This window comes from Pseudophryne corroboree, chromosome 1, assembly GCF_028390025.1.
Source record: "Pseudophryne corroboree isolate aPseCor3 chromosome 1, aPseCor3.hap2, whole genome shotgun sequence".
Taxonomy (NCBI): domain Eukaryota; kingdom Metazoa; phylum Chordata; class Amphibia; order Anura; family Myobatrachidae; genus Pseudophryne; species Pseudophryne corroboree.
The window spans coordinates 1087475836-1087500844 of NC_086444.1; the positions used below are offsets into that span (position 1 = coordinate 1087475836).

General features: G+C 45.3%; 1 protein-coding gene and 1 long non-coding RNA gene across 5 annotated transcripts in view; one reads left to right on the top strand and one right to left on the bottom strand.

Annotated features, from left to right (window-relative positions):
- The window catches only part of LOC134927186 (uncharacterized), a 362077-nt gene that overhangs the window by 220375 nt on the left and 116693 nt on the right, over positions 1 to 25009 (bottom strand). The window lies entirely within an intron of this gene.
- LOC134927233 (uncharacterized) overlaps positions 20696 to 25009 on the top strand; it is a 33415-nt gene continuing 29101 nt past the window's right edge. Inside the window, exons 1-2 of the long non-coding RNA XR_010177582.1 lie at positions 20696 to 20744; positions 21784 to 21842. This is a non-coding gene — a long non-coding RNA (uncharacterized LOC134927233). The remainder of the gene's footprint in view (positions 20745 to 21783; positions 21843 to 25009) is intronic.

Here is a 25009-nt window from a genome sequence, read left to right on the forward strand (position 1 = left end):
TCAGCATCTAAATAATATTTCTATCTGTATAATTGAAGAGACAACAATTTTCACATCTTTCTTTGCTTTATTTCACCTTTGATCATTAACTATACATACATTTAATTTTTAATAACTCAAATTAAAGGTGTATTTTAATTTCTGCTATCAGATAGCATTTGATTGTATATCCAAATCCAGTTAGGGGACCCTTTCTGTGTGTTTCCAATGAAAGCATGGCGTACGAGAAATGTAAATCTCAATGGGAACAACCTGAGAATTGAATCACAGTCTTAATAATGCAGGAATTTAGCAATGAAGGTGCATGGTGGGGCATCGGGTGACAAGGGTCTAGGAGGTACTAAGTGTCCCCTGTTCTACAGTAAAATGGGCTGAGAAGACATCCTGGCCAAACAAACCAATTAACCATTTCTCCAAGTAGGCTTCAGGAGACGTTCCGTCTTCCTTTTCTGGAAAGCCTACAAACCACACATTATTCCTGGGAAGCCTGCCTTATACATCAGAAATCTTATTTTGCATACTATCCATTTGAGAGGTTAATGAAGTCAACATGAGCTTTTAACGGTGTATGGGAATCCTCCAAAGCAGAGACGTGAGTTTCCTCCGCACCAGCATGTTCACATACCTGTTGAACATCATGCCGTAATGAGGTTAAATCAGACTGCACATGCTCAATTTCATCAGCCAACTTCGTTTCACATGCAGGAATGGCCTTCAGCACCTGCTCTGAAGTAATCTCAGATGGTGCTATAGGGCCAGCCTCAGATAGAGAAGCAGGAAAAGAGTGTCCAATGCCCCTTGAGGAGCAGCATTTGGGGTGCAGAGGTAGTAGAGAAGCAGGCATATTTATCCAACTAGACCGTAGCAGCTTGCCCAGACTTCCCCAAAGGGTCTTTAAGCAGGAGCTCGGTATATGCAATATAAACCACAAATATGCAAACAGTCCCAATAAAATAATTTTTCATTACTCACTCAAGAAGGCAACTGAATCTCAAAATGGGAGCAGAGATAGCAGCCACTTAGCTGCATCCAGAAGATGTCTGTAATGGAGGGCAGACTAAAGAGCACGGAGAAGTGAACGGAAATTTACCAGGTCATCCTACAGCACAGATCCACATCAGAATGCCGGCAATTATTCCAGGCAAACACAGCAATGGTGCCCAGGGAGGTCACTAGTGGGGTCACGTGATCAGGAGGTGCACAACAAGGCCCAGTGTCTCCTTGGACAGAGTGAAATGGGAGCACCAACACAACCAGGGAGAAGAACAGCCAGACTACCCTGGAGTCATCCATGGCAGCAGGGGCGGATCCAGAAGAAAATTAAAGGGGCGGGGGGGCACCATGATAGGGGAACGGTAATAATTATATTTACATGCACCTAAGGCACGCGTGCTCCCAGATAAGGGGTGTTGTATCACAGGGGGCGTGGCCTCTCAGAATACGCCATCAGGTAATGATTGGCTGTAGGAGCGCATCCCCGCTGGTTTATTGCCAATGTTTCACCCTGATGAAAAGGCTGATTGGGCCTTGAAATGTTAGTCACCTGTTCCATTAGTTATGGGAGCCTGGAAGGCTGGGGTCCCTTCCAGGCTCCCATAACTAATGGAACAGGTGACCAACATTTCAAGGCCCAATCAGCCTTTTCATCAGGGTGAAACATTGGCAATAAACCAGCAGACGCGCTCCTACAAAGTAGAAATAGAAGTGGTAGGCCCCGCTGCACAACTGAGCAAGAAGACAAGTACATTAGAGTCTGTAGTTTGAGAAATAGACGCCTCACAGGTCCTGAACTGGCAGCTTCATTAAATGGTACCCGCAAAATGCCAGTGTCAATGTTTACAGTGAAGAGGCAACTCCAGGATGCTGGCCTTTTAGGCAGAGTGACAAAGTGGCAATATAATTATTAAAGTTTTTAGTTGGTGGTGGCAGGTGCAGCATACCTTGTGTTGGGCACTGCACTGAGACTCAGCCTGCAGTCCACAATCTGCCTATCTTTGATTAGCAGAAGCAGCCAGCTGGATCTCCAACAAGCAGCATAAGACATCTGCAGGACAGCCCTGTCACCATCACACGGTGCCCCTTCTCAAAGCTGAGGCTGAGTTTGATTGCACCTAGCATGGTAGTAAAGGAAGTGGAGGAGGAAGCACTGGGAAACTGTGCGGTGCAGTGAGGGCTAATGAAGCCTTCTGCGCCATCATAAGTAACAGTCTTACTCGATGCTGGCATTTGAACCCTGCGCCTGGGCTGGACTCTGGCCGGCTGGCAGTGGGGGAGGTAGGTTGCGGTGTGAGCAGTGGAAGGCTGGAGCTGCAGCTCCAGCTTCCCCATTGGTTACCACACGGACTTGCTGTTAGAGCCGCAGCGGGTACTAGTGCCTGCCAGCTCTTTTATCACTGGAAACAGCAGTAGCTCTGCTGCTGTTCTCCTTTTGAAAAAAAAAAAGTCAGAAATGACAGAGGGTTCACAGACTCGAGTACCCCCCCCCCCCCTCCTGGTTCCGCCTATGCATGGCAGCTGTGGTTGATTTAATCCAGCTCAAGCTGACAGCTGTTGTGCTGTAAATAGTAGGTATAAGGGCGTGCCAGAGAGGACCCACAGAGGAGACGCCAGCGGGGCAAAGGATCTCAAAAGCTCTACTGGGAGGTCACACGCCACCACCAGCCCCAGCACATGGCTCAAGGAGACCCCGGGAGGGTATCACTGGCTAACACAGGAGTAACGGGGTCCAGTGAACAGGATGGTAGTACAAAATATTCAGTTGGAAAGTAAGCCTGCAGGTTCTGCTGCCTACACTATCGCCATTGTGGCCACGCCTCTGGCAAAAACAGAGTTTAACGTGGTCTTTAAAAAATTTCTTTTTGAACAACAATTTATTTAAAAAGTGAAAAGCAACAAATGGAACTGTACTGAAAGTTTGAATAAGTTTTTACATAAAAGTGAAATATTATTTTTTGTAACAAAAGATTTCTACATTGGTCCATTGATGATTGAACTATTGGCACAATACTACAAATGATCTAGCAAACTGAACCCGGGGGTATATTATATACCCCCGATCTGAGCTCCTGGCACTGGGCTCAGTCACAAAGCCGATGTTGTGTCATAGAAGTGCAGCATGCGCAATGTCAAGAATCCATAATGTTGCTAGAGAATTCCTTCACTTTGCCAGAAGCGCCCGGACATCTAGATAACTTGTTTTAATGATATTGAGTAGTAAAATCAAAGAATGTCCTAAGTGAATTTATTGTAGCTGAAGATGTAGATTTCATTTTAACAGTCGCCCTAACTGCACTACATGCAGTTTTTTACAAACTCGCTCCCTCTTCTACCACCCCCCTTTTCAGGGGTAAGATTCAATATTTCTCACCATTAAACCTGTACTACAAGATTTGTGGTTTATACCATGACATGTCCCTGTTCCAAAGTCTATGTTGGTAAAACGGACTGCACCTTCAAGGAGCTGGTTTATTGCCAATGTTTCACCCTGATGAAAAGGCTGATTGGGCCTTGAAATGTTGGTCACCTGTTCCATTAGTTATCGGAGCCTGCAAGGCACCCCGGCACAATATAATTATTATAGTTTTTAATTGGTGGTGGCAGGTGCAGCATACCTTGGTTTGGGCACTGCACTGAGACTCAGACTGCAGGACACAACCTGCCCATCTTTGATTAGCAGAAGCAGCCAGCTGGATCTCCAACGAGCAGCATAAGACATCTGCAGGACAGCCCTGTCACAATCACACGGGCCGCCTTCTCAAAGCTGAGGCTGAGTGTGACTGTACCTAGCATGGTGGTAAAGGAAGTGGAGGAGGAAGCGCTGGTTAACTGTACAGTGCAGTGAGAGCTAAGAAGCCTTCTGCGCCATCATAAGTAAGTCTTACTCGATGCTGGCATTTGAACCCCGCACCTGGGCTGAACTCTGGCCGGCTGGCAGTAGGTTGCGGTGGCTCCAGCCTCCCCATTGGTTAGCACACAGACTTGATGCTAGAGCCGCCATCTCTTATATCAAATCTGACTGAGGTAAATAGCAGTAGTGCTGCCACTGTTCTCCTTTAAAAAAAAAAATGGCGGCAGAAACGACAGGGGGGGGGGAGGGGCGCATGGGCCAGAGTGCCCCCCTCCCGGATTCACCTATGGCTAGAGATATGTGAAAGTCCCTCTGGATCACTGGAGGACTTCCAGTGAGTCTGGAGATGCCAGGATGTAGTGGCAGCGATGACCCTATAAATCATCCAGGGAGTCAGGCAGCACGGGGGATGGTAACTTGCACTGAGTCTATTACCAGCAGGAGATTGTGCAGCTCACTCCAGGCTGAGAGACACCAAAGCACTGACAGCTTGTTAGTGCTGAGAGCTGGAATTTATACCCAGTGCTTGCAGCTGAGTGTATGAGCAACTCACATGATGTGGAGAGACTCCGGGTTGGCTCCCGGGGATTCAGCTGACTGGAGACTGTCATGGCACTGCCCATGGAGGGGAGCAGCAGAAACTCCGGCATGCTGCAGCTGGAGCACAATCATGGATACCGCGGTGAGCAGCAGGACACAGCAGGGACGTGCTTGAATGAGGGATCTCACCCAGGCTTGTGGCAGAGGTAGACCAAGGTGCGACTGGGGAGCGCAGTTAACCTCCGTTTTGTGACAACCTGGCTTGAAAAAAGCACAATAAATAGTGCTGAAATGTTGCCTAAAGAAGCTATGGTTTAAAGTTGTTTGTTTACATCCAGAATGCCGCCATTTGTATATACTGCATGGATTGGAACTATGAACTGGTTCAACTTTGGGAAGGCACCTGGCTAAGTATACTTTTCTGAATCAATGAGTGCTGGTATTTGGATTGTTTTACATGTAACACATGGAGTATACCTGTTTGGTCACTCACCTATTTAACAAGACACCTGACTCGTTTTATGCAACAAGCCTCTTATTTCAGTCCCGTTTAGGGGCCTAATTCAGACCTGATCACTAAGGTGCGTTTTTTGCATCTCTGCAATCAGGTAGTCGCTGCCCACAGGGGGAGGGGGTAGTCGCTGTGCAGGGGTGCGACTGAATGTGCAGAGAGCTGCACAAACAAAAGTTTGTGCAGTCTCTGCACAGCTCAGGACTTACTCTTCCAGTGCGATGATCCAACCAGGAGCTGACGTCGGGAACCCTTCCTTCAAACTGCTGGACACGCCTGCATTTTTCCGGACACTCCCTGGAAACGGTCAGGTGACACCCACAAACGGTCTCTTCCTGTCAATCTTCTTGCGATTGCCAGTGCGATTGCTTTCTTTAATCTTCTCGTCACTGTCCGGCGTTACCCATTGCTGGGGGGCCTTGCGCCTGCGCATCGTGGTGCATGCGCAATTCAGACCCGATCAGGTCTGAACTACCCCCTTGATCGGGTAAAGCAGTTGCTGGTAAGTGTTTGTGTCTCAACTGCACGCAGTGATTACAGGTTGTGACCGCAGATAAGCCAAGATACCTGTTATTTAACACTATTGACTGAACATTTTGTACATTTGTATTGTTGCAATGGAAGGGGTGCATGAAAGAATTGTACTTGAGCAGGGTGCGGTGTTCAGTTTTTTAGAGTCAGAAGCTTAAGCAATTTTGTTTACTGAAGATGTTAATGCACACACCAACACACCCTCAGCACAGGAGTTATTTAATAACTTCCTTAAACTCAAGAAACGTGATGTAGATTTCTTTTACCATGGATCGACCTTGACTAATTACCTAAAAAATGCCCCCTACTATAGGACGTTATAACATTGAGTTCTGCAAAAAATGGACCTCAATTCTTAATAAGTGCTCGTTTGACCTGCTTTTGTTAGTGATTGAGGAGTCAAAGGGAGTCATTCTGAGTTAATAGCACACAAGCTATTTTTTGTAGCGCTGCGATCAGGTCAAAACTCGGCAACACTGTGAATGCGTAAGCACTGCAATGCGCAGGCGCGTCGTACGCGTACAAACGGATCAGTGCTGGGTGATGGATTTAATGAAGAATCCATTCGCACAGCTGATCGCAAGGTGATTGACAGAAAGAGAGCGTTTGAGGGTGTCAACGGATAGTTTTCTGGGAGTGTTTGGGAAAACGCAGGCATGTCTAAGCATTTGCAAGGTGGCTGTCTGACGTCAATTCTGGGTCCAAAGGAGGCTGAAGTGATCACAAGGGATCAGTAAGTCCAGAGCTACTCAGAAACTGCAAAAAAGTTTTTCGTCCCGCTTGGTTGCACAAGCATTTGCACACTTGCAAAGCGAAAATACACTCCCCTATAAGTGGCGACTCTCTGATTGCTGCTCTGCAAAAAATAGCTATCGATCGATCAACTCGGAATGAGGGCCAAAGAGAGAGCTGGATATTGCTCGCAATAAAATCATGGAATTTGAAACCATGCAGTTAACAACATTAATTGCAGACAAACAATGTGATTGAATCTCAAAGCTAAATACGCAAATTGAAAACTATAAGACCAAACTCATAAAATGTAAATATGAAAAACGTAAAAAAGTCGATGCTGATTATGAGCAACAGCGAGTATATGCCTGGTTGACGGGGGCACATCAGAGGGATAATCGTAGGCCTTTGTTCAGAAGGACTCTAAAAAAAATTCACTTTAATACATCCTAAGGATGGAGGAACAACGGGTAGTGACAGTGATGCCATGCAGACAGGGAGAAAGCAGGGTGCTTCCCCTGTTGGTAGACGCACTAGGGCACGTTTATTAGATTCAGACCAAAGTTCATCCACAGAGTGAAGTAAACAAAAGGCAGAGGAAAAGCTGACAGGCCTCCAAAAGGGCGCGAGACCTGATCTTTAATTTCTCTAAAAGCACTTTGGGCCTAATTCAGACCTGATTGAAGCAGCAAATTTGTTAGCAGATGGGCAAAATCATGTGCATTGCAGGTGGGGTAGATATAACATTTGCAGAGGGAGTTAGATTTGGGTGGGTTATATTGGCCCTCATTCCGAGTCGTTCGCTCGGTAAATTTCATCGCATCGCAGCGATTTTCCGCTTAGTGCGCATGCGCAATGTCCGCACTGCGACTGCGCCAAGTAAATTTGCTATGAAGATAGTATTTTTACTCACGGCTTTTTCATCGCTCCGGCGATCGTAGTGTGATTGACAGGAAATGGGTGTTACTGGGCGGAAACAGGCCATTTTATGGGCGTGTGGGAAAAAACGCTACCGTTTCCGGAAAAAACGCAGGAGTGTCCGGAGAAACGGGGGAGTGTCTGGGCGAACGCTGGGTGTGTTTATGACGTCAAACCAGGAACGACAAGCACTGAACTGATCGCAGATGCCGAGTAAGTGTGGAGCTACTCAGAAACTGCTACGAGGTGTGTAATCGCAATATTGCGAATACATCGTTCACAATTTTAAGATGCTAAGATACACTCCCAGTAGGCGTAGGCTTAGCGTGAGCAACTCTGCTAAAATCGCCTTGCGAGCGAACAACTCGGAATGAGGGCCATTGTTTCTGTGTGCAGGGTAAATACTGGCTGCTTTATTTTTACACTTCAATTAAGATTTCAGTTGAACACACCCAACCCAAATCTAAAGGGGGGTACTCACAGAGAGATCCATTCTTAAAATCTAAGCAATCTGACTAGATTGCTTAGATTTTAAGCACAGATCACTTGTGTGTAGCTCCCTCAGCGATAGCGATGCACAGCCCCGCACATCGCTATCGCCGCTGCTAGATTGAGCCTGCATGCAGGCCAATCTAGCACGTCGCTCATTTCACCCGCTGGGTGATGTGAGCAGCCCCCGTCCTCCCCCTGCATAGCTCAGCACACATCACGCTCTGCTGAGTGGCGGGAGAGATGTGTGGTGAGCGGTTTGCTCAGCACACATCTTTCCTGTGTATAACACCCATAACTCTCTCTGCACATGTTATATCTGCCCCCCTTCCTCCCCCCCTGTAGTGCAAATGGTTTTCACAATCTGCTAACTAATTTACTGCTATGATCAGGTCCGAATTAGGCCCCTTCTCCCCAAGTGAAACGCCTGTGTTGAGTAGGGGGACTTACATTTGTACCGGCTGTCCCCATCAACCAGTTACAATGGAAATTGAAGTTATATCAATTAAATAGAAGTGTGAAACTAAAGGAATTTTTTTCAGAGAAACCCTCTATGGCAGAGGTTCCCAAACTGTGTGCCGTGGCTCCCTGGGGTGCCTCGAGACACTTGCAGGTGTGCCCTGGGTTGGTGGTCCAGGACCAATTCAAATTATTCATGGTCAATATAATAGGCAAAACCAGTGCTGATGGCTGCTGTCATATAATATGTGGCCAAACAGAAGCAAATCTTGTCCCTCACCACATAACTGACCCTAAGGATGACATATAAACACGATCTACTTATACCGCTTTCAGATCGCAAATGCCGGATCCCACCCGGTAAGAGAAACGTGTCCTTACCGGGTGGGATCCGGCATTTGCTCTCCTTTGTTGGCTTTCTGTCCCAGCAATATACTGGGTCGGTTGCCATTGCAGCAGGAAGGGGGCGGGGGGGGGGGGCAGCAGCAGCAGGGGCGGGGGTGGAGGCGGCGCTGGGAGATTAGCTCATCTCCTGCGCCGCCTCTCCCTATGCTGTGAATGGGAACTGTGTCACATCGACGTGGCTCCCATTCACACTGCACCTGACCCGGTATTCAACCCGGGTATAATCCTTCTTTTATACCGGGTTGAATTACCGGGTCAGACGACCCACTAATTCTCGGAAAGTGCTTTCACATCGCACACTGACCCGTGTCGATACCGGGTTATTTGTGCGATGTGAAAGGGGTATTAATGTAATCTTTCTTTCTAAATTTCTCAATAAGACATTTTTGGCCATGGGGTGCCGTGAAAAAATTCTGATATTCTAGGGTGCCGTGATTCAAAAAAGCTTGGAAACCACTGCTCTATGGCAACCAATCTCCACCCGCAATTGTTAAAATTACAACAGATTTCTAGTTTTTACCCCGTGAGTTATAATTCATCTCTAAAGACATATATTCGTATGTTGTATAACAGTGTGCAGAGTATTCCAGCTATTAAGAAACCTAGGGGTAAACTTACTAAGATGGGAGTTCTATTTAAGATGGGATGTTGCCCATAGCAACCAATCAGATTCCAGGTATTATGTTCTAGAAGGTGCTAGATAAATGAGAAGTAGAATCGTATTGATTGCTATGGGCAACATACCATCTTAAATAGATCTCCCATTTTAGTAAATTTACCCCCTAGTGGCCCTCATTCTGAGTTGTTCGCTCGCAAGCTGCTTTTAGCAGCTTTACACACGCTAAGGCGCCGCCTACTGGGAGTGAATCTTAGCTTATCAAAATTGCGAACGAAAGATTCGCAATATTACGAAAAGACATCTCTGTGCAGTTTCTGAGTAGCTCGAGACTTACTCGGCATCTGCGATCAGTTCAGTGCATGTCGTTCCTGGTTTGACGTCACAAACACGCCCATAAAACGACCAGTTTCCGCCCAGAAACACCCACTTCCTGTCAATCACATTACGATCACCAGAACGAAGAAAAAACCATGAGTAAAATTCCTAACTGCATAGCAAATTTACTTGGCGCAGTTGCAGTGCTGACATTGCGCATGCGCACTAAGCGGAAAATCGCTGCGATGCAAAGAAATTTACAGAGCGAACAACTCTGAATGACCACTAGTGTTTGGATTATAACATCACAAGAAAAGAAAGCCCTAAATGATTTGGCATCGTATGATGGCATCATTATCCGCCAAGCGGACATAGGGGGTGTGATTGTGATCCTTTCATTGGAGGATTATAAAAAGGAGGCAGATAGACATTTGAGCGATGTTACAACTTACAGAAGGCTCTCAGGAGATCCTACTGCATCATTTACAAAGGAACTTGATGACATTGTGGGGGCAGCTTGCATGCAGGGCATTATCACATCAGGTATTAAAAATGCGCTTGAGGTATCGCACCCTATATGGCCAGTATTCTATTTGATTCCAAAACTGCATAAGAACCCGGAACAGCTGCCAGGTCAGCCTATTATAACAGCACGTGGATCACTATATCAGCCCGTGTCAACATACCTTGATGCGTTAATACAACCTTGCGTGCAGGCACGCCTGACCTATTTGAAAGACACCAGTAGTCTATTATGTTCACTTGTTCACTATCTAAATTGCTCTTATTAGCGAATAATTGCTTTCTTTGCACCATTGACATTTGCAATTTGTAAACCTGTATTCCACATGCTTAGATCCGGATTAACAATGGGGCGGATGGAGCTGCAGCTCCAGGCCCCCCGATGAATATAGGTCCACAGTAAACTGACAGCATTGACAGGAGAAAACTTTTTCCTGTCATAGACTGCCAGCGGCCTCCCCTCTCCCATGCCCCGCATCCTCCTCCGGCTCCAGGCCCCGCCCAGCACTCTCACCTGGGTTGTCAGTCACGGAGCTGCCGTGCAGGCAGTGTGCTGGCCGCCCCTCCCTGTCCTCCAGTCATTGGGGCAGATGTATTAACCTGGAGAAGGCATAAGGAAGTGATAAACCAGTGATATGTACAAGGTGATAAAGGCACCAGCCAATCAGATCCTAACTGTTAATTTACATATTGGAACTGATTGGCTAGTGACTTTATCACCTTGCACATATCACTGGTTTATCACTTCCTTATGCCTTCTACAGGTTAATACATCTGCCTGCTTCACTGGGGGGTCCTTCTGTCATTCACAGCCTTAAGCTCCGCCCCCAGACTTCACGGGGAGCTGCTGCTGCTACTACAAGAAGCCTGGCAAGTGTAATGGCTTCTTGATTAATGTGTGTACACTGTGTGGTGTGTGTACTGAATGTGTGTACTGTGTCTGTGTATACATGGTGGTGTGTGAGTGTATATATGTAGTTGTGGGGGTGTGTGTTTGTGTATATGTGGTGGTGGAGGTGTGTGTACTTTATGTGGTGCTGTGTGTGTTTATGGGGGGTAATTCCAAGTTGATCGCAGCAGGATTTTTAATAGTAATTGGGCAAAACCATGTGCACTGCAGGGGAGGCAGATATAACATATGCAGAAAGAGTTAGATTTGGGTGGGTTATTTTGTTTCTGTGCAGCGTAAATACTGTCTGCTTTATTTTTACACTGCAAATTAGTTTGCAGATTGAACACACCCCACCCAAATCTAATTCTCTCTGCACATGTTATATCTGCCTCCCCTGCACTGCACATGGTTTTGCCCAATTGCTAACAAAAATGCTGCTGCAATCAACTTGGAATTACCTCCATGGTGGTGATGGTGTGTGTATGTATGTGTATTCTGTGTGTATATATGGTGGTGGAGGTGTCTATGTGTGTTTATATGTAGTGGTAGAGGTGTGTGTATGTGTACTTTGTATGTGTATATGTGGGGGTGGAGGGGGGGGTGTGTGTACTTTGTATACTGTGTGTGTATATGTGGTGGTGGGTGTGGGTGTACTGTGTGTGTAGTGGTGGAGGTGTGTGTAATTTATGTGTGTATAAATGTGATGGTGGAGGGATGTGTGTGTGTGTGTGTGTGTGTATATGTGGTTTGGTTTTGGAGGTGTGTGTACTTTATGTATGTGTACTCTGTGTGTATATGTGGTGGAGGGGATGTGTGTGTGTATACGTGGTGGCGGGGATGTGTGTGTGTGTGTATATATGTGGTGGTGGAGGTATGTATACTTTGTGTGTGTGTGTGTATGTGGTGGTGATGGATGTGTGTGTGTACTGTGTGTGTATATGTGGTGGTGTGGGGAGGTGAATGTGTTGGTGGGCACTGGGATGTTGAAATTGATAAATGAATGGCTTATAAGTGCTAGGTGTGGGTAGTTAATGGGTGCTGCTGTGTGAGTGTAGTATCGGGTGCTGCTGTGTGAGTAGTATCGGGTGCTGCCGTGTGAGTGTAGCATCGAGTGCTGCCGTGTGAGTGTAGTAAGAGGTGCTGCACTATGTGTAGTAAGGGGTGCAGTGATGTGTGTGTGTGTGTAGTAAGGGGCGTTGCGGAGCGAGTGTGGTAAGGGGTTCGGTGGTGTGAGTGTGGTTAGGGGTTCTGCGGTGTGAGTGTCGTATCAGGTGCTGATGTGTGTGTAGTAAAGGGTGCTGCCGTGTGAGTGTAATAAGGAGTGCTGTTGTGTGTGTGTAGTAACGGGTGCTGTTGTGTGAGTGTCTTAACGGGTTTGCTGTATGAGTGTAGTAATGGGTTGTAGTGTCAGTGTAAAATTGGGTTCTGCGGTGTGAGTGTAGTAATGGGTGCTGCTGTGAATGTAGAAATGGGTGCTACTGGTCATGCCCTCCACATCACTAGTCAAACCCTTGGTGGATGCGTATAATAGGCCCTTTGTAAATTTCAGCTGCAGGCCCATGTGGACCTTAATCTGGCACTGCACATGCTGCTGGAATTCATGCAACCAAACTGTTATTGACAAATAACCATTTATATAGCAGCTATCATTACTATCACCGGGAAAGCCATAGCGAGCAGGCGCTCATGAGCGGACAGTGGCACCCACGGTCAGATCATCTGGCGCTATTGGGAAACACCTTACGGAGGCACCCGTGACCAGCCAGAAGTCCCGCCAGCGGTGAATGCATCACCATTGGGAGAAAGGGCCGTGCAGTGGAGATACTGTACATGTGGCTGATTGATAAGAGACACCAGGAAGGGTAATTATACCAGTGTATAGTTCTTGGATAAACAAACTTATTAGCCAGGACACCGGCAATTGCAGCACTATTATATACATCCAGCTCCGAGGTGCATATCAGCTACTAATGATACTATTTGGACACAATCAGCTGCTGTGAACTTCATTGTTACTAATGAACTAAGGGGGTAATTCCAAGTTGATCGCAGCAGGAAATTTTTTAGCAGTTGGGCAAAACCATGTGCACTGCAGGGGAGGCAGATATAACATGTGCAGAGAGAGTTAGATTTGGGTGTGGTGTGTTCAATCTGCAATCTAAATTGCAGTGTAAAAATAAAGCAGCCAGTATTTACCCTGCACAGAAACAAAATAACCCACCCAAATCTAACTGTCTCTGCACATGTTATATCTGCCTCCCCTGCAGTGCACATGGTTTTGCCCAACTGCTAAAAAATTTCCTGCTGCGATCAACTTGGAATTACCCCCTAAAATACATTATTTTCATTCTTTGGAGGAGGATAAAGTCTGGGAGTTTGCCAATAGTTACTATTTCCAAAGTATTTTATACTATCCTAGGAATCAAATTACTTGTTTTAATATATGAATATAAAGGAGAGAACAAATAAATGATCTTATCACTCTCCTTAGAATTTTACCATTTTATTGATGCTTATTGATATATATTTTTGATGCATATTTCTGAGTGTGATTGCACAATAAATGTGATATTATATAAATACAGGCCTTCCTGATATTAATTCTCAATACATATTCATTTCAATGGCTATACAAAAATATATACACATATACACACACATATATATATATATATACAGGTTGAGTATCCCTTATGAGTATCCCTTATCCAAAATGCTTGGGACCAGAGGTATTTTGGATATCGGATTTTTCCATATTTTAGAATAATTGTATACTATAATGAGATATCATGGTGATGGGACCTAAATCTAAGCACAGAATGCATTTATGTTACATATACATCTTATACACACAGCCTGAAGATCATTTTAGTCAACATTTTTTGTAACTTTGTGAATTAAACAAAGTGTGTGTACATTCACACAATTCATTTATGTTTCATATACACCTTATACACACAGCCTGAAGGTCATTTAATACAATATTTGTAATAACTTTGTGTATTAAACAAAGTTTTTGTACATTGAGCCATCAAAAAACAAAGGTTTCACTATCTCACTATCACTCAAAAAAGTCCGTATTTCGGAATATTCCGTATTTCGGAATATTTGGATATGGGATACTCAACCTGTGTATATATATATATATATATATATATATACACACACACTGTAGAATGGACCGGCACTCTTCCTGGCTTGTTTTTATACCCCGGTGCCTTCTGAGACAAATTTGCATACTCCCAAATTAAGACAGCGGCTCTCGAGGATTTAAGTGTAATCAAGGCTATCTGTATGCTTTGATTACACTTTTCGTCTACTTAAATCCTCGAGTGCCTCTGTCTTCATTTGGTAATATTATATATATATATATATATATATATATATATATATATATATATATAGCTGGAGAAAAAGGTACAGGTGCGCTGGTGATCCTATAATGAAAGTTTGTCAGTCCACAGTGAGTGAATTCCTGGGCTGTAGCACTGGTGTAACCAACACCACTGCAAATCTCCAAATGAAGCTCAGAACTCCTTGAGCAAACTGTGTCTGGAAAAAAATCAGGAGAATGCGCCCATAGTGCAGATAAATTTAGATAAATTTATTTCACACATAAATTAAAAACAAGGCATTACATGGATTAGAAAAGACTCATACCATAAAAGACCCACTCTTTGGGCCAGTTTAAACACATGAAACAATCCACCAGGCAATCCACCAAACCTGCTGCAATCAGAGACCGGATCATGCACCGCGCCGGTATAAGCCGAACTCGTCAGGTCACTCACAGTGAAGCAGCCGGGATGTGTGAGCTGGGTAGGAGATGATGCACGTCTGGCAAGCCCCGCCTCTACGCGTTTCGTAGTTACTTTCGTCAGTAGGCTGGCTTGTCAGACGTAGTGGGAGCTATATATATCACAGCAGGATATTTTACAAGCTGTATCCACTACTTAGCAGCAGTTATATTGATTCTCCTCAATTACAGCCTTAGCATGCAACAGGAATACACAGATAATGACACAGATAATTAAACATCTACCGGGCAAGCATATATTAATAAATACCCAGTAGCCCACATACTCAAAACATTTTAAGAAGGGATTATAAATTTTTTTTTTTATCAGTAAAACACACTTATCTAACCTTAATTGAACTCATTAATTTCCACATTGATGTTTAGTTTTTTAGTCATTAGGTGTCTGCTAAATAAAGTGCTAGTGCAAACTTCATACAGGAATATGCTGCCATCCATCTATGCTAATTATACAGTTTAATAATATCTACTTGTGGTCTAGCCCTACATTTTTTCATTTCACATAATGTCCGAATAGTAGCCAGCCGTAATCAAAAGCAATAAGCGGCTTAAGCACACTGTGAGAAACCATGCAATTGTAGTTATAATAGACAGTATTGCAATACATGTATCTATCAGTTTCAAATTGCTCACAATATATTATCAGATTATTCCCATTGATAAACAAAGCTATTCGCTTCTATTACACAATCCTCCTGCATTTAGAAACCCATTTTCTCACATCAGAAAGATCAGAGTGTGACAGAGAATGTCACTATCAGAGTATTAAACATTGTTAATGAGAATTACATATAGCAGCCATTCTCCTGGAGCCTAGATTAATGGCGCCCCTTATTTGAGGAAATCTATAGACAGAAAAAGTCCAGACAGAGTATATTATCTGTCTCTAATAAACGGAGTGATCTCATAGTTTTTATTGAGACCATGAGGGATCAGCGTATTGAGTGTTAATATCCAGAATGTCTTCCTCTTAAGTAAACGTTCATCTCTATTTCCTCCCTCTTTAGTGAGTGTCGCATGTTCGATGCCGGCAAATCTTAAAAGGGACAGGTCTGCGTTATGTCGTTCTAGAAAATGCCTTGGGACGCTGTGATTCATAACTCTATTCTTAATATTTCTACTATGCTCAAGTATTCTAGTTTTCAGTACTCTTTTGGTCTTTTCAACATATCTAAGACCGCAGGGGCACATGAGAACTTAAATACAGAAGCTAGTATAACAATTTATAAAAGATTGAATAATGTGATTATAACTTAGGGAATTTTTCTCCATGATCTTTTTGGCCCCTTTATCAGCCAGATTACAAACTTTGCACCCCCCACACTGAAAAAAGCCTTTCACGGGTGCAAGGAAATGAGCGTCCTTTTCTACCTGAACCTTCTCAAGTTTACTTTTTGACACCATAGTTTTTAAGGATCTTGCCTTTCTATAGATAATGTCGGGTTTTTTGGGGAGCTCAGGTCCCAATACGGGGTCCAATTCAAGAATCTTCCAATTTTTTTGGGCTATTCTCTCCAAATCCCTAAAACCAGTACTAAATTGTGTAACCAGTGGGCAGAAAATCTTACGTTCTCCCTTATCTTTATTCTTATATACCAATATATATATTCTTATAATACCAATAGATTAGTGATACAAAGTGTAAATTCATTGTCAGTGTTTAGAGTTTGTGCTTAAGTATAACTACTTTACATTTCTGGAAGAATGGTACCAACAGGTATGCGGGTCGGCCATGGGGAGCATTTGTGCCCCAAGCCTAGCTAACATCTACATGGGCCAATGGGAGGTTGAAACGTTGAAAGGTGAGATGAGATCTAAAATTGTCATATATAAAAGATACATAGACGATTTGATTATTGGCTGGGATGGGAATGAAATGGAGTGGCTTGAATTTCTGGGAAAAATTAATGTGAATACATATAATTTGAGATTCACGGGTACGTTTGATCCAAATAGGCTAGAATTCTTGGATTTAGTCATTTCCACTGAAGATTTTATAAATACAGGTCAGATAGAGACCTTTACACATTTTAAAAAGGTAGATAGCAACAGCTATCTGGATTTTAAGAGTTGTCATCTTCCTCAGTGGAAGGAGAATATACCGTACTCCCAATATACTCAACTAAGAAGAAATTGTACCAACCTCTCCAAGTTTGATGAACAAGCCGAAATATATTCAGACAGATTCATGGAGAGGCGTTACCCTAAAGATCTTACACAGATGGCTATGCTTAAAGCTAGGGATAGGGAAAGAGATTCGTTATTGGTATATAAGAATAAAGATAACGGAGAACGTAAGATTTTCTGCCCACTGGTTACACAATTTAGTACTGGTTTTAGGGATTTGGAGAGAATAGCCCAAAAAAATTGGAAGATTCTTAAATTGGACCCCGTATTGGGACCTGAGCTCCCCAAAAAACCCGACATTATCTATAGAAAGGCAAGATCCTTAAAAACTATGGTGTCAAAAAGTAAACTTGAGAAGGTTCAGGTGGAAAAGGACGCTCATTTCCTTGCACCCGTTAAAGGCTTTTTTCAGTGTGGGGGGTGCAAAGTTTGTAATCTGGCTGATAAAGGGGCCAAAAAGATCATGGAGAAAAATTCCCTAAGTTATAATCACATTATTCAATCTTTTATAAATTGTTATACTAGCTTCTGTATTTAAGTTCTCATATGCCCCTGCGGTCTTAGATATGTTGGAAAGACCAAAAGAGTACTGAAAACTAGAATACTTGAGCATAGTAGAAATATTAAGAATAGAGTTATGAATCACAGCGTCCCAAGGCATTTTCTAGAACGACATAACGCAGACCTGTCCCTTTTAAGATTTGCCGGCATCGAACATGTGACACTCACTAAAGAGGGAGGAAATAGAGATGAACGTTTACTTAAGAGGAAGACATTCTGGATATTAACACTCAATACGCTGATCCCTCATGGTCTCAATGAAAACTATGAGATCACTCCGTTTATTAGAGACAGATAATATACTCTGTCTGGACTTTTTCTGTCTATAGATTTCCTCAAATAAGGGGCGCCATTAATCTAGGCTCCAGGAGAATGGCTGCTATATGTAATTCTCATTAACAATGTTTAATACTCTGATAGTGACATTCTCTGTCACACTCTGATCTTTCTGATGTGAGAAAATGGGTTTCTAAATGCAGGAGGATTGTGTAATAGAAGCGAATAGCTTTGTCAATGGGAATAATCTGATAATATATTGTGAGCAATTTGAAACTGATAGATACATTTATTGCAATACTGTCTATTATAACTACAATTGCATGGTTTCTCACAGTGTGCTTAAGCCGCTTATTGCCTTTGATTGTGGCTGGCTGCCATTCGGACATTATGTGAAATGAAAAAATGTAGGGCTAGACCACAAGTAGATATTATTAAACTGTATAATTAGCATAGATGGATGGCAGCATATTCCTGTATGAAGTTTGCACTAGCACTTTATTTAGCAGACACCTAATGACTAAAAAAACTAAACATCAATGTGGAAATTAATGAGTTCCATTAAGGTTAGATAATTGTGTTTTACTGATAAAAAATGTATAATCCATTCCTAAAATGTTTTGAGTATGTGGGCTACTGGGTATTTATTAATATATGCTTGCCCGGTAGATGTTTAATTATCTGTGTCATTATCTATGTATTCCTGTTGCATGCTAAGGCTGTAATTGAGGAGAATCAATATAACTGCTGCTAATTAGTGGATACAGCTTGTAAAATATCCTGCTGTGATATATATAGCTCCCACTACGTCTGACAAGCCAGCCTCCTGACGAAGTAACTACGAAACGTGTAGAGGCGGGGCTTGCCAGACGTGCGTCATCTCCTACTCGGCTCACACATCCCGGCTGCTTCACTGTGAGTGACCTGACGAGTTCGGCTTATACCGGCGCGGTGCATGGTCCGGTCTCTGATTGCAGCAGGTTTGGTGGATTGCCTGGTGGATTGTTTCATGTGTTGAAACTGGCCCAAAGAGTGGGTCTTTTATGGTACGATTTTTTTTATAATCCATGGAATGCCTTGTTTTTAATTTATGTGTGAAATAAATTTATCTGCACTATGGGCGCATTCTCCTGATTTTTTCCATATATATATATATATATATATATATATATATATATATAATCTGTACAAACAGCCCGGCACTCCCATAAATAATAAAAATGCCCCGGTGCCCTTACATCTTGATAAAGGGGTTAAATTCCCCAAAACGTCGATTGATGTTATGTATTGCCTAATACACTGACTTTCTATTAGTCCCTGAGTGCCGCAGTTTTTTTCTGTTTTGAATATATATATATATTTGATGTGATATAAGTAACAAGCATCCAGAAGCGTAGTAATTATCTATTTATTGCCTTTTCTGTCAGCCTAACAGGGGTCCTAACCAAACCCTTATTACATGCAGCTGAGGTGGATTAATGGGGATCGGGTCTGAAGATCGACAGTGTCTAGGTCGACAATGTTTAGGTCGACCACTGTAGGTCGACAGTCACTAGGTCGACATGGATGGAATGTCGACAGGGTTTCTAGGTCGACATGTGCTAGGTTGACAGGTCTAAAGGTCGACATGAGTTTTTTTTTAAAAAAAATTCTTTGGATTTTTCATACTTAACGATCCACGTGGACTATGATTGGAACGGTAAAGTGTGCCGAGCGAAGCGAAGGCACCATGCCCGAAGCATGGCGAGCGAAGCGAGCCATGCGAGGGGAGGAGGTGCACTAATTTGGTATCCCGGTCACTTTACGAAAAAAACGACACAAAAGAAATAAATTCCTCATGTCGACCTTTCGACCTGTCGACCTAGCACATGTCGACCTAGAAACCCTGTCGACCTTCCATCCATGTCGACCTAGTGACTGTCGACCTACAGGGGTCGACCTAAACATTGTCGACCTAGACACTGTCGATAAAACGAACCACTCCCGGATTAATGCACTCTAAAGGGCCCTACATATTTAAAGATCCGCCGCCAAGCTGCCCGACGGCGGACGGGAGACCCGGTGGCAGGGAAGGCAGTGAAGTTTCGTCACACCCCCCGTCACCAGGCTCCATAGAAGTGCAGGCGAATATGGACGAGATCGTTCATATTAGTCTGTATGCACAGCGGACAGGACACCAGCGATGAACGAACGCGGGGCCGCGCATCGTTCATCGCTGGTGACTCCACACTCAAAGATATGAACGGTATCTCGTTCAATAATGAACGAGATCGTTCATATCTTTGGGGATTGTCGGCCAGTGTGTAGGGCCTATTAGAGTGGGAATATATATTTCCATCTAATTTGTAGAATTATTTATCACAGTGCCAGGAGTGTCAGTGTTGGGGCTGCCTCTTCTGAAATATACAGTGTATTTCAGGCAGTGTCGCTGGCAGCATGAAGATCGGCTCCTGCAGCCCGCCTCCCTCATCTCTGACTGGCCCTCTTCTCTATGCCTGCTGGCTGTAGCAGCCGCTGCCTGTCACAGTGTATAACAGGCAGTGGCCCCAGCAGCAGGAAGAGTGGTTCCCATGGCCCGCCTCCCCCATCTCTGATCCTCTGCGCTGTGTCTCCTCACCGACTGCTGCTGCCGTCTGCCTCAACTTGCACCTGTCTAATTTTATTGACAGACAGCGGCGCCGGCAGCATGAAAAGGCCATCTTTCCCTGTGACAAGCGCAGGATCCCCCGCAGGCGCCCCCCCCCCCCCCATCTTTTTCCTTACTCATTACTCCTCCCTGCTGCACTGTCAAGCTTGTTGACAGACAGGCAGCAGCGCCACCCCCTCCTCTTCCCTCCTCTCTGAAGACACTGCACTACTCCTGCTTTCACCCCTCCCATCCTATTCCCTCCCCTCTCCTTCTCCTCTCCCATCACAGGAGTGGAGAGTAATGCCATCCAGCAGAAGAGGAGCCTACGCAGAAAGAGGAGAGCCATCAAAAAAAGTGCATGTCATGGCAGGATGCAGCCATGATGAGCCTAGCTACATCTGTGTATGTGTAGATTTAATTTAAAATATGAATTATAATATTTATTATAGTAATTGATTAATGCAGACATTAATTATAATATAAAAATATTGTTTTGTCAATTGTAGGTATTTTTGCACAGTGAGGACCTTCTCTGGCTGTCCGATTGGAGTCAAGTGAGGAAAGCTTACATTTTTAATGCTGTTTCCCACTGCCTGTCACCCACTGCCTCTCTGCAGTGCCACCCTCTGCCCCTCATCTCTCGCTGACTCTTACCATCTCCCCATCACCTTTCTCCTCTGTCACCCTCTCCCTGTCACCCACTGACTCTCACCCTGTCCCAGTCACCCTCTCCCTGTCACCCACTGACTCTCACCATCTCCCCGTCACCTCTCACTCCTGTCACTCTTTACCCGTCACCCACTGACTCTTACCCTCTCACTGTCATCCACTGACTCTCACCTCTCCCCTTCATCTCTCTCTCCTGTCACTCACTGACTCTCACCATCTCCCCATCACTTCTCGCTCCTGTCACACTTTCCCTGTCACCCACTGACTCTTACCCTCTCCTTGTCACTCGCTATCACCGTTTCCCAGACACCTCTCTCTCCTGTCATACACTGACTCTCACCATCTCTCTCTACCTGTCACCCACTGACTCACCATCTCCCTGTCACCTCTCGCTCCTGTCACCCACTGACTCTCACCATCTCAGTCACCCACTGACTCTCACTATCTCCCCATCACCCTCTACCTGTCACCCACTGACTTGCCATCTCCCCGTCACCTCTCTCCCCTGTCACCCTCTCCCTGCCACCCATGGTCTTTCTCTGGCATCACCCTCTATCCATCTCTATCCCTGTCACCCACTGACTCTCACCATGTCCCCTTCACCTCTCACTCCTGTCACTCTTTACCACTCACCCACTGACTCTTACCCTCTCACTGTCATCCACTGACGCTCACCTCTCCCCTTCACCTCTCTCTCCTGTCACCCACTGACTCTCACCATCTCCCCGTCACTTCTCGTGCCTGTCACCCCTTCCCTGTCACCCACTGACTCTGGCGTCACCCTCTATCCATCTCCCACTGCCTTTCTCTGGCGTCACCCTATATCTGTCTACCACTGCCAGCCACTGCTTTTCTCTGGCGTCACCCTCTATCCATCTCCCACTGATTCTCCAAGTCATATGCATATTATTTTGTGCATTGTAGGTATTGTCGCACGGTGAGGACATTCTCTGGCTGTACAATTGGAGACCAGTGATTGTGAGGTAAGCTTACATTTTTTAATGCTGTTTCCATTGCATGTCACTCACTGCATCTCTGCAGTGCCACCCTTTGTCTGTCAGCTCCCGCTACCTCTCCCCAGCTGTCACCCTCTTCTGTCACGCTGTCCCGTCCACCAACTGACTCTCACCATCTCCCCGTCACCCTCTACCTGTCACCCACTGACTTTCACCATCTCCCAGTCACCTCTTTCTCCTGTCACCCTTTCCCAGTCACCCACTGATTCTTACCCTCTCACTGTCACCCAATAGCACTCACCATCTCTCCTTGTCAACTTTCTTCTCTGTCACCTGCTGACTTTCACCCTTTCCCCGTCACCCTCTCCTTGTCACCCACTGACTCCCACCATCTCCCCGTCAACCTCTGTCACCTACTGAATCTCCCTATCACCTTTTGCTCCTGTCACCGTTTCCCTGTCACCCACTGACTCTTACCCTCTCAATGTCACCCAATGACACTCACCATCTCCCAGTTACCTTTCTCCTCTGTCACCCTCTACCTGTCACCCGCTGACTCTCACCCTCTCCCTGTCACCCACTGACTCCCACCATCTCACCGTCATCCTCTCCCTGTCATCCACTGACTCTCACCGTCACCTCTCTTCTGTCATGCTCTCCCTGTCAGGTGTTGGGTGTTATGTACCCCCCCCCCCAGTCAGTTTGTAACAACGGGGGCACATCAGGGCCTTTTCTAATTTACTGACTACGCTGGTAACTAGACTTGCACCCCCTGTGGGACCTCCTGTGCCTTGTCAGCCTTATATGGTCCCTGCGGTTAATTCGCCATGGACAGATGCTCTGTCCACTCAGTTACAGCAATTGAATAACTCTTTGGGTAAAAGTGTTCCTGACCCTCGCCCCCATAAGACTAAACCTAAGAAGTTCTCTAAGCGGCTGTAACTTCCTCTCAATCCACGCATGTTCCAGATACCTCTTCTGATGAAGATGGATGTATACTGACCATGACTTTTCTGATGGGTAATCTGTTTCACAGGTAGATGTTCCTGATTTATTAGAAGCTATGAGGCTCATTCTTCAGATTGATGATGACTCTGAGCCTGCTACTACATCTTAGAAACCGGACAGGTTCAAAACGTCAGAAGGTTACTAAAGTAGTTTTAATTCATTCTGACCACTTGGTTGACATACGTCAGGAATCCTGGGAAAACCCAGGAAAGAAATTCACCCCACACAAGAAGATGCTAGCCCGCTATCCCCTTGTGGCAGAATTGAGTAAAAATTGGGAAACGCCACCGCCGTTGGATTTGCAAATCGCTCGGCTGGTGGTGTCATCTGCTCTGCCTGTCACTACCGTCACTTCTCTCAAGGAACCGTCGGATAAGCGGGTGGAGGGCTGCTTAAAAGCTATCTATACACTTGCAGGGGCTGCGCATAGGCCCACCATTGCGGCTACTTGGGCCGCAGAAGCTATTGAGGCATGGGCTCAAGAAATAGAGGCAGAGTTTCCATCCAATTTTTCTGAACATGACAGACAATGTCTCTTATATTGTCATGGCATCTCATTACATTAAAGATGCAGGTGTGCTGGCGGCCAAGGCTGCTACGACATCCATTTTGGCTCTCCGGATTCTCTGGTTGTGGTCCTGGTCGGTAGACTTGGACTCTTAGAAAACCCTGGAGGTGCTCCCGTTTAAAGGAAACATGCTCTTTGGTAAGGATCTCAACAAGATTGTCGCTGACTTGGCGTCTGCTAAGACTGCATGTCTACCTAGTACTACTCCTTTGGCCCCGAAGGCTAGGAGTACTTCCTTTTGTTCCTTTTACCCTTTGGGTAAAGCAAAGGGTCATGCGTATCCGAAACAGTCTCACGCTTCCAAAACCACCAAGCCCAAACCTAAACGTGCATGGACTGCCCATCTGCTGGCTTCCAAATCTGACAAGCCTGCGGCATGATGTGGCAGGCCTCCACCAGGGGGATCCAAGGGTGGGGGGCCGACTTCTACAGTTCACCCAGGTATGGTTGCAGACCACTTCAGATGCTTGGATATGGGAAGTCGTCACTCACGGATACGCTATATCCTTCAAGACACGTCCTCCTCCTCGCTGTTGCCTGATGGACATCCCTTCGGATCAGGTGAAGACAACAACTCTCCGTTCAGTGGTACAATCCCTCCTGGACACAGGAGTGGTAGTGCTGGTGCCTCTGGCTCGGAGGGGCAAGGGGTACTATTCAACGCTGTTCCAAGTTCCCAAACCGAATGGTTCCTCCCGGCCCATTCTCAACCTCAAATCTTTGAACAAGTTTGTGAGGGTCTCCAAATTTCGTATGGAGACCCTTCGCTCTATTGTCCTGGCTTTGTAACCAGGGGACTATATGGTATCCCTGGTTATACAGGATGCTTACCTGCATATCCCTATTGCCATGTCACATCAGCAATACCTGCAGTTTGCTATTGGAAATCTTCATTACCAATTCCAGACCTTACCGTTTGATCTGACCATGGCTCCATTAATTTTCACCAAGGTCATGGCAGTTATGATTGCTTCACTCTGCCGCCGGGGCATCCGGATCCTGCCGTATCTTGACGATCTGCTGACCAATTCCCCAGAAGTTCTCCTCCGTCATTTTGATTTGATGGTCCAGTTCCTGCAAGCACACGGGTGGCTCATCAACTGGAATAAATCATCCCTGGTCCCTGCTCCGAGCATGATGCACCTGGGAGCATTGTTGGACACACACAACCAGAGGTTGTTTTTGTCACCGGAGAAAGTCCTGAAACTTCAGGACAAGATGCATTGCTTCCTTTCTCATCCGCGTGTGTCGATACACTCGGCGATGCAAGTCTTTGGCCTCGTGGTGTCGGCTTTCGACATGGTGGAGTATGCGCAATTTCATTCCCGCCTTCTGCAGAAACTGATTCTTGCCAAGTGGGACAGCCTGCCTCACCGGATCAGGTCTCAAATTATCTCCTTGTCTCCAGAGGTCTGTCTGTCACTGACGTGGTGGCTGCAGGACCAACGATTGAGCAAGGGTCATCCTTTCTGGATCTCCAACTGGGTTCTTCTGATTACGGATGCCAGTCTAAGGGTATGGGGCACGGTGTTAGAGCAACACTCTCTTTAGGGTCAGTGGTCCAGGGAGGAGTGTCTAGAATTGCGGGCAGTGTTCAATGCTCTGAAACTGTCCCGGC